Source organism: Leptopilina heterotoma, unplaced genomic scaffold, assembly GCF_015476425.1.
Source record: "Leptopilina heterotoma isolate Lh14 unplaced genomic scaffold, ASM1547642v1 Lhet_63, whole genome shotgun sequence".
Taxonomy (NCBI): Eukaryota; Metazoa; Arthropoda; class Insecta; order Hymenoptera; family Figitidae; genus Leptopilina; species Leptopilina heterotoma.
The window spans coordinates 2,311,810-2,324,138 of NW_025111149.1; the positions used below are offsets into that span (position 1 = coordinate 2,311,810).

General features: G+C 26.5%; 2 protein-coding genes across 3 annotated transcripts in view; one reads left to right on the forward strand and one right to left on the reverse strand.

Moving 5' to 3' along the window:
• The window catches only part of LOC122509883 (cysteine-rich secretory protein 2-like), a 213,204-nt gene that overhangs the window by 79,972 nt on the left and 120,903 nt on the right, over nt 1-12,329 (reverse strand). The window lies entirely within an intron of this gene.
• The window catches only part of LOC122509800, a 51,494-nt gene that overhangs the window by 32,849 nt on the left and 6,316 nt on the right, over nt 1-12,329 (forward strand). The gene's annotated exons all lie outside the window — the stretch shown is intronic.

The window sequence follows — 12,329 nt, forward strand, 5'->3', positions numbered from 1 at the left end:
TCGAGGAAAATCCTCATGGATTCCATATGAATTTTCCACGCGGTGCCCTCGTGGATTTCATAAAATGCCCTCAACTTTATTTTCAATTAAATTAATAAATTAATTATTTATTAATAACAAATTAGTCCAATTATTGATAAATAACATTCTTATTTAACAATTTTTACTTTTTTTAATTAAATCGTGACCAAAAAAAAAAAAAAAAATAAAAAAAAATTGGACAAGTGCGAGTTGTACTCGCACTGCAATGGCGGGTTCCGCACACAAATATTAAAACAATACTTGCAACATTGATCGGTAATTGGTAGAATTAAAATAAACAATTATAAAAATATATTAAAATCATTTAATAAAAAAAAATAACTAAAAAAATTAAAGTATTGTATATATCTAATATTGTAAACAATAATAAGCAGAGGAACAAAATTTTCAAAATTTATTATAGTTCCTCTGCTTATTATTGTTTACAATATTAGATATACAATACTTTAATTTTTTTTAGTTATTTTTTTTTATCAAATGATTGTAATATATTTTTTTAATTGTTTATTTTAATTCTACCAATTACCGATCAATGTTGCAAGTATTGTTTTAATATTTGTGTGCGGAACCCGCCATTGCAGTGCGAGTACAACTCGCACTTGTCCAATTTTTTTTTATTTTTAGTTAAGAAATTAAAGTCAGAAAACAATCTCTCATTTATTCTCTTAAAATTTCACTCTCTTCCGTAAAATATTTAATGCCACGTGTTTAAACTAAAAAAAATTAAAAAAAAAAATTTTTTTTGAAAAAAAAAATTAAAAAAAAATTTTTTTTTGATTTTTTTTCAAAAAGTTTCTTAAATAAATTTTTTGTCGTCAGACTGTAATAATACACTAGGATACCAATTTCCAGCTCATTAGGTCAAATAATGTAAAAGTTAGGGAAAACAAATTTTTTTTTTTTAATTTTTTAGTTTTTCCTTGACAACGCTATGGCCATCATTACATATCAAGTTCTCTATATTTTTCCTGTAATATTCGAGTAAAAATACACCAGCATGCAAAATTTCAGCTCTCCATGTCGAATAGTTTAGAAGTTAAGGGGGGGGGGGGAAATGGTCACTTTTTATGCATTTTTGGCCAAAAATCTTGTTATTTCCTTGACAACGCTATGCCCATCACGTCCAATCACATTCGCTATATTTTTCCTGTAATCTACGAGTGAAAATACATATCTGGACCAAATTTGAGCTGTTTAGGTCAAATAGTTTAGCCGCTAGGGGGGGGGACACGATTTGGCTACGGACAACAGAGTCTCACCAATAGGGTTCCGCCGATACACCGTAGGTGTACGGAACCCTAAAAATCTGACGCACGCGGGAATTGAGCCTACGACCTACTGACTACTAGACAACACTCTTACCACTATTCAATAAATTATTTATTGACACTAATACACCATGACAAGTAATTAAATAGTTTAATAATAATAATAACAATATTAATAATATAATAATAGACCATAAATATTCATAAATTAATATTTTTATCATTTCAAAAAAAAAAAAAAAAAAATTTCAAAACATTTGTGTTAAACACGCGTTTTTCATAGTTTAAAATCATTGTAAACATTAATTTTTTTATGTAAAAAAAATTTTTTGTTTAGACAGAAATTTTTGGTATAGTCAATGATGTGGGCGATCCATACGGGGCCCTCGCGTGGGCCCTCAAGGATTTGCCCTCATGTAAGTTTTATATTTTTTAAAAAGTAACATTCAATATTTGTTAAAAACGTGTTTTTCATTGTTTAAAATGATTGTAAACAATAATGTTTTGTTGTAAAAAATATTCGTTGTTTGGACTTAGAAAAATTGTTGAGCAGGGCATTCATAATGGCTAAGAGCAGGGGCCCTGCTGGTGCCCTCGTAAATTTCCATAACTTTGTGATAGGATTTCTGGAAAAATGTCACTTAATGTTTATTTCAGGTGCTTTGAAATGTAATTTAATGCAATCTGAACTAAAGTTTTTTAATAAATTTTTTTTTTTAAACTTAGATAAATTTTTGAGCATGGCAACCGTAAGGGCAAAGAACGGGGCCCCTGCTGGTGCCCTCGTGGATTTCTCTCATGGATATTCCACGAGGGCCCCCAACGGGGGCCTCGGAGCTGTGGGGCTCGAGCGTGGCTTTTTCCACACGGGTTGGAATTCAATTATTTAACAAAAAAATTAATAAAAGTTCTTCGTAAGAATTCAATTATTTTTGAAAATTTTAATAAAATTCGTTGCAAAAATTTCAATTATTTTTAAAAATTTTCTTCAACTCAATGTTTTTCATAATCTACTAAAATTTTTCAAAAGAATTCAATTATAAAAATTGTAATGAAATTCTTGCGCAAACATTTAATTATTTTCATAAATAATAAAAATTTTCCAGGAATTCAATTATTTTCATTAATAATAAAATTTTTTTAAGGAATTCAATTATTATTTTCATAAAAAATAATTTAAAATTCTAGAAAATAATAATTGAATTAAAATTATAAATATAATTTTGATGAAGTTACACCCTCTGAGCAAAAGGATATCCCAGGGATATCCTAGAGATATATCGCGGGATATTGAGATATCCCAGGGAGATCCCTGGGATATTTGTGACATCTCAGAGATATCGCTGGGATATCCAAATTTCCATCCCATCCCGTGCAGAAATCGCCACTTTTGTTCCCGATTACCGCCCTGGCCCCGGTCGGGTTTTCATGATCTGGCCCCGACTTCGTGGCCCCGACCAGGACCAGGTCGGGTTTGCCCAAGGATCTACAAACAGCGCACAATGGGATTTTTTTTACAATTTACTGTTCAAAACTGTCTACAGCCTACAATTCTTAACCGGTTTCAGTATTCTTTATTTTAAATTAAAGGCGAATAAATTCTTAAGACATCCCTTAAGGTCAATTTTTTAGTTCTTAATTGTTTATAATTTTTATTTTCAATCAAAGTTAACAAATTAATACAATTTTTCAAAAAAGCAGGCTTATTTTCTTATTCCGTTGCTGCATATGATCTGAATCAGTTCAAATTAATACAATATGACCACCACACAATTAATAAAACAGAAAGTAATTTATATCAATTGTTATAAACAATATTAATTAACAAATAGTTAACTTTGATTTCTCTCCACTAAAAAATGTTTTTTTTTCACCTTTTCTTTTTAATTTAAGTTCATTTAAAGAATATTTGTCCTTTTTGATTATAAAATAACTTATTTAAATTGTTATAAACAATATTAATTAACAAATAGTTAACATTGATTCCTATTCCACTAAAAATTTTTTTTCACATTTTCTTTTTAATTTAAGTCTATTTAAAGAATATTTATCCTTTTTTATTAAAAAATAACTTATTTAAATTGTTATAAACAATATATAAAATAACAAATAGTTATGTAGCTTATGTTCCTGTCCACCAAAAAAAAATTTTTTTCACGTCTACTTTTTAATTTAAGTTCATTTTAAAAATATGTGTCCTTTTTGTTTAAAAAATAACTTATTTAAATGGTTACAAATAATATTAATTAACAAATAGTTAATTTTTGTTTCTTTCCACCAAAAATTTTTTTTTCACGTTTACTTTTTTATTTAGATAATGTTAAAAGACCACGGATATATAATATTAAATATTTAAATAAGTTATTTTTTAATCATAAAGGAAAAATATTCTTCAAATGAACTAAAATTAAAAAGAAAAAGTGAAAAAAAAAATTTTTATTGGAGAGGAATCAAAGTTAACTATTTGTTAATTAATGTTGTTTATGACAATTAAAATATATTACTTTATGGGTTTTTAATTGTCTGCTGGTAATATTGGATTAATTTGAACTGATTTAGAGCATGTGCAGTAACGGAATAAGAAAATAAACGTCCGTTTTTAAAAAATTGTGTTAATTTGTTAACTTTGATTTAAATTTGAAAATAAAAATTATAAACAATTAAAAACTCAAAAATTGGCCTCGAGGGATGTCTTAAGAATTTATTCTCCTTTAATCTAAAACAATAGGACAAACGCACCAATTGTCGAGGGTGAACCATTTGTCGATGTTATCATGGTGATAACCAAAAATATTGCCTAAAATGTTTAATTTATTTGTGGTTATAATATTAACATATTATTTTTGACATTTATAACTCTTAAAAACTCTTAATTATTTTTCACACTTAAATTGAAATTCCATGTTTAAGGCAAAAAAATAAATTATTATTAATTAATAATTTTTGGTATTATTGTGAATTATTAATAATAAAAATTTTTTTATTATTTTAAAAAATAGTTAAATTATAAATAATAGAGAATAAATAATTAAATTAATAATTTTTACCATATTATTATGATAAACATATTAATTTATATATATATAACATACATTTTTAATAATTTTTCTATAAATAAATATGATACAGTCAATTTATTATGATAACACTGTATATAACGGTCCCATGATTCAAAAGGAAGTTTAAGCGAGGTAACTCCCGAGCTTGCGTGGCTATGCGGTATGTGTATTCGACTTGCGTCCTCGAGGTCTAGGGTTCGATCCCCCGTGCGTGCGATATTTTTCCGTCTTAGTTTTAAGTGTTTTGTGTATAATTCTTAATAATGTTACATAAAGTGTAGGTTCAAATAATTATTAACAATAATAATAATAAATTAGGCATTAATTTAAATAAGATAGTCTGCCTAAATTAATGAAAGAAAATAAGAAAAATATATTTTTTAAAAACTTAGTTCAATAAAAGCAATTCTAATAATTATTTACATTTTTAATGACACTCATAAAAGTTTATTTACTACAAAAATATTAATAATAATTATTAATATTGAAGTAAATACTCCCCATGCTTTAATAATCAAATAACGAGCTTTAATATAATAAAATGCAGTCAGTATTGGATTTCTACCTGGGTAGCGAAAAGATCGGGGGAAATCCCATGGCCCCGACCGGGTCCCGACAGGGCGGACAGATCGGGCAAAGTGCCATGGCCCCGTTCGGTTTTAGTGTTTCAACCAGGCCGGGGCCAGGTCGGGTTGCCAGATCGGGGCCCGGTTTGTCCCGATCTGGCCCCGGTCAAAATTTCTGCACGGGATGGGAGACTCGCGCGGGATATCCAAATATTCTCCACACGGGATATGCTACGTGAGAAATAGTAATATGTTGAAAAATAATTAGAGCTTTAAAGAGTTGAAAAACCATTATTAAATTATAACCAGAATGAGAAAAAAATTATTTCAAAAATAAAAGATTATTTGACTAATATCAAAGTTATTTGTTTGTGATTTAATAAACATTAGTTGAATTCAATAAAATATCTTTTTAACGCTAAACATTTATTGTGTGTGGGTTTAAACTAATTTTGGTCAATTCATTTTGTCTATTACTGATAAATATTTATTGGTTAAAGATATTTACAAGAAACTAAAAAAATGTGAAAGTTAAACATATTAAACAGCAACACTTATAATCACACACTGCAAAACACACGCTTCTGATCTAATGACGCGACGCCATGGTCGCCATGACACTCAACAGCTGGGAAGGTCATTCCCAGCTTTCTTTCACGCCTATATTTATTTCTTACACGCCTGCGCGTGTAAGATTATATGAGTACATACATATAAAATTTTATTTCTTCTTGTTTAAAGGGGAAAATATACTGGATTTTCAGTAATTAATCTAGTAATTTATGCAGTATTTGTTTAGAACGTAGTTAGAATAAATATTTGAATAATTTAATATATATCATCTACCAAAAAAAGTAACTAAAAAATCGTACACTTTAAGCTGAGTTTATAAAAATATTTATTTTCCACTTTCGTTAATCTAATGCAACAAATATCTAAACAAACTTTTTCTAATTTAAATGCGTTAAATATAATTTCACAGCTCTTTGACACACACTTTTTGACACTTGGAACGATTGCATTTCGTTTCCTGCGCATGCGCTGACATATCCCACGCGGGATATCACACACGGGATGACCCACGAAAGAAAACTTTGCATATCCCGTGGATATCCCAGGGATATCTAGTGGATGTCCTTGAGATATCCAAATTTCCGCCCCGTGAGATATCTCATGGGATATCCCTGAAATATCCTAGGGATATCACGGGATGGAAATGGGATAATCGCGAGATATCCCGTGCTGTGAGGGAGTAAAAATATTTTTATAATATAAAATAATGATTTTATTACTTGGTCATCTTTAATTATTATAAAACATGAAGAAATCGATCACTCCGAGTCTTCGACTCGGAGCAATCGATATTTTCATGTTTTATAACAATACTTTTATAAGTTGTTTAATTTAAAAAAGGTTTGAATTTAAAATTTTTGAATGTCTTAATTTCTGAGGAAAATCCTGTTCCAAAAATAAGATTAAAAATAGAAATTGTGCAAATATTTTCTATTTCTTAATCACAGTTGTTAAATAATTTTCTAATTTTGTTTAGAAGTAATGAACAAAAATCTGCATAATTTCAATTTGACAAAACATAATATTTAACAAAATTTTAGTCTTTGAATGAAAAGAAGTGAAAAAAATTCTGATGATTTCTATTTGTCATTACAATTTTGAATTAATTATAAAATAAAAATAATAATATAATATACAATCTATCTGAAGTTAACAAAAAACAAAAGTATAAAATTAGGTACCGATAAATGTGCTTAGTGAAATATTTAAAATCTTTATTTTCGTCAGTATAATATTTGTGAAATTTCAACTATTCATTCCCCTCATTCGTTGCCGAATTCTTTTTTTTTTGTTAGTAATTCAATTGATTTGTAGAAGAGGAAGAGAGAAAATACCGTTGAAAATCGTTTTCCTCGTGTATTGAAAAGTCATTGGTAAACTTTTTTCCAATGGTGGACGGTGAAATATATTGGTTAAATACGTCCTGGATAGCAAACGATCATTAATTCGGTCTCTGAGACTTGTGTGCTAAGAGAAGCTTCTCGAATTTCCCCGATACACCTTCTTCACCGTTAAAGTAAAGTTCGATCCTTTATTGATATACCAAACTCTCTCTCTCTCTCTCTCTCTCTCTCTCTCTCTCTCTCTCTCTCTCTCTCTCTCTCTCTCTCTCTCTCTCTCTCTCTCTCTCTCTCTCTCTCTCTCTCTCTCTCTCTCTCTCTCTCTCTCTCTCTCTCTCTCTCTCTCTCTCTCTCTCTCTCTCTCTCTCTCTCTCTCTCTCTCTCTCTCAATTCAGTACTCACGTCGTCGTCGTTGGACGAATATATCGATAACGTAGATCCAACGATTGCTCTTGAATATGCATGATCCTTCAGGAGAGAGAGAGAGAGAGAGAGAGAGAGAGAGAGGAACCCTTTTCATGAAATGACCTATACGCTTTTCGAAAATTTCACTGTATACACCATTGAGCAATATATATTCACAAATACCAAGATAGCATCGTTAACGAATTGCTAATTAAAAGCGCGTGAAACTTGGAGTAAATTTCGATTTGTTTTAAATGCAACGATTAACGCCGAATAAAGAAATATTATTCTCGAGAAAGAAATTGCCGCCGTGCAATGTATATATTTCGAATAGACATTTTGTATCCACCAAACGAAAAAAGACGAATACTTTTATTGCTTCCTTATATCTAAAAGTAAAATCATTAAATATTATTTAATAATAATGGAAAAAATGAAAGCTGAAAAAAATTCGATTCAAACAATTAATAGAATTTTGGTTGAATCAAATAATTAAATGTGTTCGCCACAAAAATTTTATTTTCTTTTTCCCTGATTTCCTGATAGAATTTTCACTTTTTCTCCTGAAAAAAATATTTCCCACTAAAAGAATATTGTCGATTATGTAATTTCATTTTCACTTTTACTTTCACTTCTACTTTCACTTTGACAGATTTTCATTCTCACACGGAGAGAAGAGTTGCAGTAAATGTGACAGAACGCGTTTAGTAAATCATTTAGTGCACCGGTTAGTGGCGCCAACTGTATGTTTAGTATAATACACTACGACACCTCTCTGTTTAGTAGAATATACTGTTTGCTCAGTGTATCTTACTATCTTACTAAACAGTGCAGTAGATGGCACTGTCTGTACCGTCAGTCCAAACCTAACGATTCTGTTTAGTAGATTTAACTGCCATGTCAGTAGAATCTACTACGCCCTTCTCTCCGTGCACTTTCATTTTCACTTTTACATTCACAGAATTTAATTCTCAATTTCATTTTCACATTTACTTTCACAGAATTTCTTCTCCGAAATTTAATTATTTTCAAAAATTTTAATAAAATTCTTTGCAAAATTTCAATTATTTTCAAAAACTTCTCTCAATTTAATGATTTTCAATATCTACTAATTTGTAATTTAATAAAATTTTCCAGAAGAATTCAATTATTTAAAAATTTGTTGATAAAATTTTACGCAAACCTTTAATTATTTTCATAAATAATAAAAATTCAATAGAAATTCAATTACTTACAAATTTTTTCGTCAATTTCTTCGCAATAATTCAATTATTTTCATAAATAATAAAATTCTTTTTAGAAATCCAATTATTTTCGTAAATAATGAAAATTCTTTTTAGGAATTCAATTATTTCTATAAATAATAAAACTCATCGCAGAATTTCGATTACTTTTAATACAATTTTAAACAAATTCCTCGAAAAATATAACTGTTCTTAAAAATTTTATTAAAATTCGTCGAAAGAAGTCAATTACAAAAATTTTTTTATTACATTTTTTACGAGAATTCAATTTTAAGAAACATTCAATTATTTAATAAATTATTTACATTTTTCTATTTAAATAGGGTAAGTGCGTCAATTGCTGCGGGTGCTTCAGTTTCTGCGGCATTTTAATAATTTAAGTGAATACATTTGTTCAGGGCACAAATAATTTTGAAATTTTTTTTAAAAATTACTTAACGATGTAAGTTTTAAAATAGATATAGGAAGTATATACCAAAACATAATATTTATGTATTTTATTTTAATTAAAAGTTGACGTGTTCAAGGTTTTATTTATTTTCATTGCTAACTTTGCTGGCGGTGCAAAAATACCTACATAAAAAAGGCTTTATTATTGTTTTTAGACTTAAAAGGGTTATTATTATGATGATTTTAGATAAAGAAAACCTTGTTTTAAAAGAAAAATTAAACTTTACTTTATTTTTGTCTGTTATTATATTTTATTTTTAAGAGTAGTAATTAACACAGAATTTGGGCTTGATTTAATTTCTGCGCCCTCAGAAAATCAACTAAGACTGGTTACAATAGACTATCTATTTTGAAAAAGAGCAAGAAAAAATTATGAAAATGAAAGAAAAAATGAAGATTATGGAGGAAAAACTAAAGAAAATTTAATAAATACATAAATTAATTAAGGAAGAATTCTGTTATTAAGTTTTAACTAAATGTTTCAAAAATGTGATAATTCAGAAATTATTTGTTACTTTTGTTAATATATGATATATATTTATTTTTAATAAATTTATATTCTATTCAATTAAACATTGATTAAAATCATTGTCCCATTTTGATTTCATAGTAGTTTGCGGTATTATACACATAAACACGAAATTATGCGCAGAAACTGACCCACAGGAATTAAATTCGCGCAGCAACTGATGCTCAGCAACTGACTCAAACGCGCAGAATTAAACGCATTGAATATTATTTTTAATTCATTAAATTCATTAAAATAAATTATATTTTAGAGATGTTATTTATTGTAAACATATCTTAATAACACAAACTACAAATTTAATAAGACATAAGTTCAATTTGATCAATATAAAAATTATATTTTATAGTTAAAAGACGTCTTGACCAAAATACCGCAGGAATTAGTACACTTACCCTAATTGAGTTCTCGTAGAATTTTCTAATAACAATTGATTAAAAATTGAATTTTAGTTAAAAATTTTAGATAATAATTAAATATTAAAAGCATTTTATTATGAATTTTTAGAAATTTTAATTTTGAAAAGAAAAAGAAAATTATTACTCATAAATTATTTAATAAATAATTTTACTTAAATATTTCAAAATTAATTGAATTTTGAAAGAGTTACGTTTACAATTTTCATAAATAGATGAACTTCAAAAGGTTTTAATTAGAAATTTTGAAAACTTAGATGTATGAAAAATTTAAATAATTTAAATTTTTCTGAAATTAGTTCCATTTTTAACATACATCAAATTAATTATTAAAAATAATTAATTTGTACAAGAATTTTTGTTAAAAAAATTGAATTTTGGAGAAGTTACAAATGATTGCAGAAATTCAATTATTTTTCAAAACTTTTTAAAAATTCTCGTCAAAATTTCAATTATCTGATTACAGGACAAGAAATCCAGACCGAAAAATCCAAGAAAACCAGTCCAAAGTACAAAAAATCAAAAATAAAAATGTTCAAAGTCAAAAAATCCAAAATGAATAAAAACGTCCAAAATAAATAATGAAACATGTGAGAAATCCACGTTTTTACTTTTTACGCTATAAAATCGGAATTTAAAATGTTAATGTTAAAATTGCAGGATTTTAATTATTTACATAAATAATAAAACTGTACACAAAAATTCAATTATTTTAATAAATAACCAAACTTATCGCAGAATTTCAATTTCTTTTATATTAGTTACAATTTTCATCGAATTCCTCAAAAAATGTAATTTATTATTCTTAATTTTTCTTTAAATTTGTCAAAAGAATTCAATTATTTAAAAATTTGTTAATAAAATTCTTTATGGGAAGACAATTTTAAAAAACGTTCAATTATTGAAGAAAACTATTTATTTTTGTATTTAAATAAGTAATTGAATTCTCGTAGAATTTTCTGAAATAAAAATTGATTTATAAATGAACTTCAGTTAAAATAATAATTGAATATTAAAAGGATTGCTTGAATTTTTATACTTTTAAGTTTTGAATAATAATTCTATAGAATTAATTTTTTTGAAAAAGTTTAATTGCATTTTTTTTCAAAAGAGAAGAAAAGAAAATTTTATAGACAAATTGTGATTATGCAATAGAAATTATGTAATTTTTTTTCATTTATTTCTAAAGAAACAAGTTGTTCATTTCATGATCATTAAGCTTCCTCAATATAATATATACCAATTGTTTAATTTTTTATTTTAGAATAATTATTTTAAAGTGTTAAGATAAAATGTCAAAAAATACAAAATTTCAATTTTTTGTGAAAATTTAAAATATTTATTAATTCTATAAATTTTGATAAAATATATACTTTATATACATGAATCGATTCGTTTTTATGTCAGGAATGCAATTTTGATAAGAATTAATAAAAATTTTAATATAGAAAAAAGTTACTTCAAAAAATCCAAAAATTATTTTTTCAAAAATTAAAAAATTGTTGAAAAAATTTTTTTTTTTAGATATTTTCGAAAATCCTTCTGTCTGATTTTTGGTATTCGTGACCGTAATACACCTACAAAATTTTATCAAAATCCGTCAAGACGTGTAAGAGAAAATTTGTCCACAAGAATCGGTGACATACACACACACACACATACATCCGGACATTTGTTCCTCTCGACGAATTATATATACTACACTTGAAAATTTGTAAAAATAATTGATTCTAAAAAATTCGGAAATCGACATCACTATAAGGCTTCCTTTATGAGGAAGCAAAATTACAATTTTGTTAAAAGTCGTGAAGAACAAATAAAAATTAGGGAAATTTTTTTCTTTTTTTTCAAAAGAAACTTGAAATTTTGTTAAAGAAATGTGAGGCATTTAATTTTTTTTCCTTTATTTAAAAAGAAACTTGAAATTTGGATTGAACATTGAAATTTATTGAAAACTTTCCAACCATTTGAATATTTAGTTAAATTTTATTGAAATAAATTCTATATTTTAAAGAAATTATTAATATTTTTTAAAATAGTCTTGTCTTTGAAGAAAAAAAATTAAACATTGAAAAAAAATTATTTAAATTATTTAAAAATCATTAAATTTCAACTGTAATAACTCAAAACCAAAAAAAAGAAAAACAAAACATACGATTATCAATTTAAACATATGAGAAAAGGATTTAAATTCATTTAGTAATAATTAATATAATTAATATAAATATAAATATAAATATAAATATAAATTGTAATTTTTATCCGAGCTTCTATTGTTTTTCTTTTGTAAAAGTGTTAATTACTTTTGCCTCTCATATAAAAATAAAACGTGTTTTTTTCGTTTTGCTGAAAAAATTAAAAGCAACCACTTTCATTCCGGCTGATATTTTATGATCCAACAAACACTTACTACATTAATTAACAACAAATTTTTTCACTA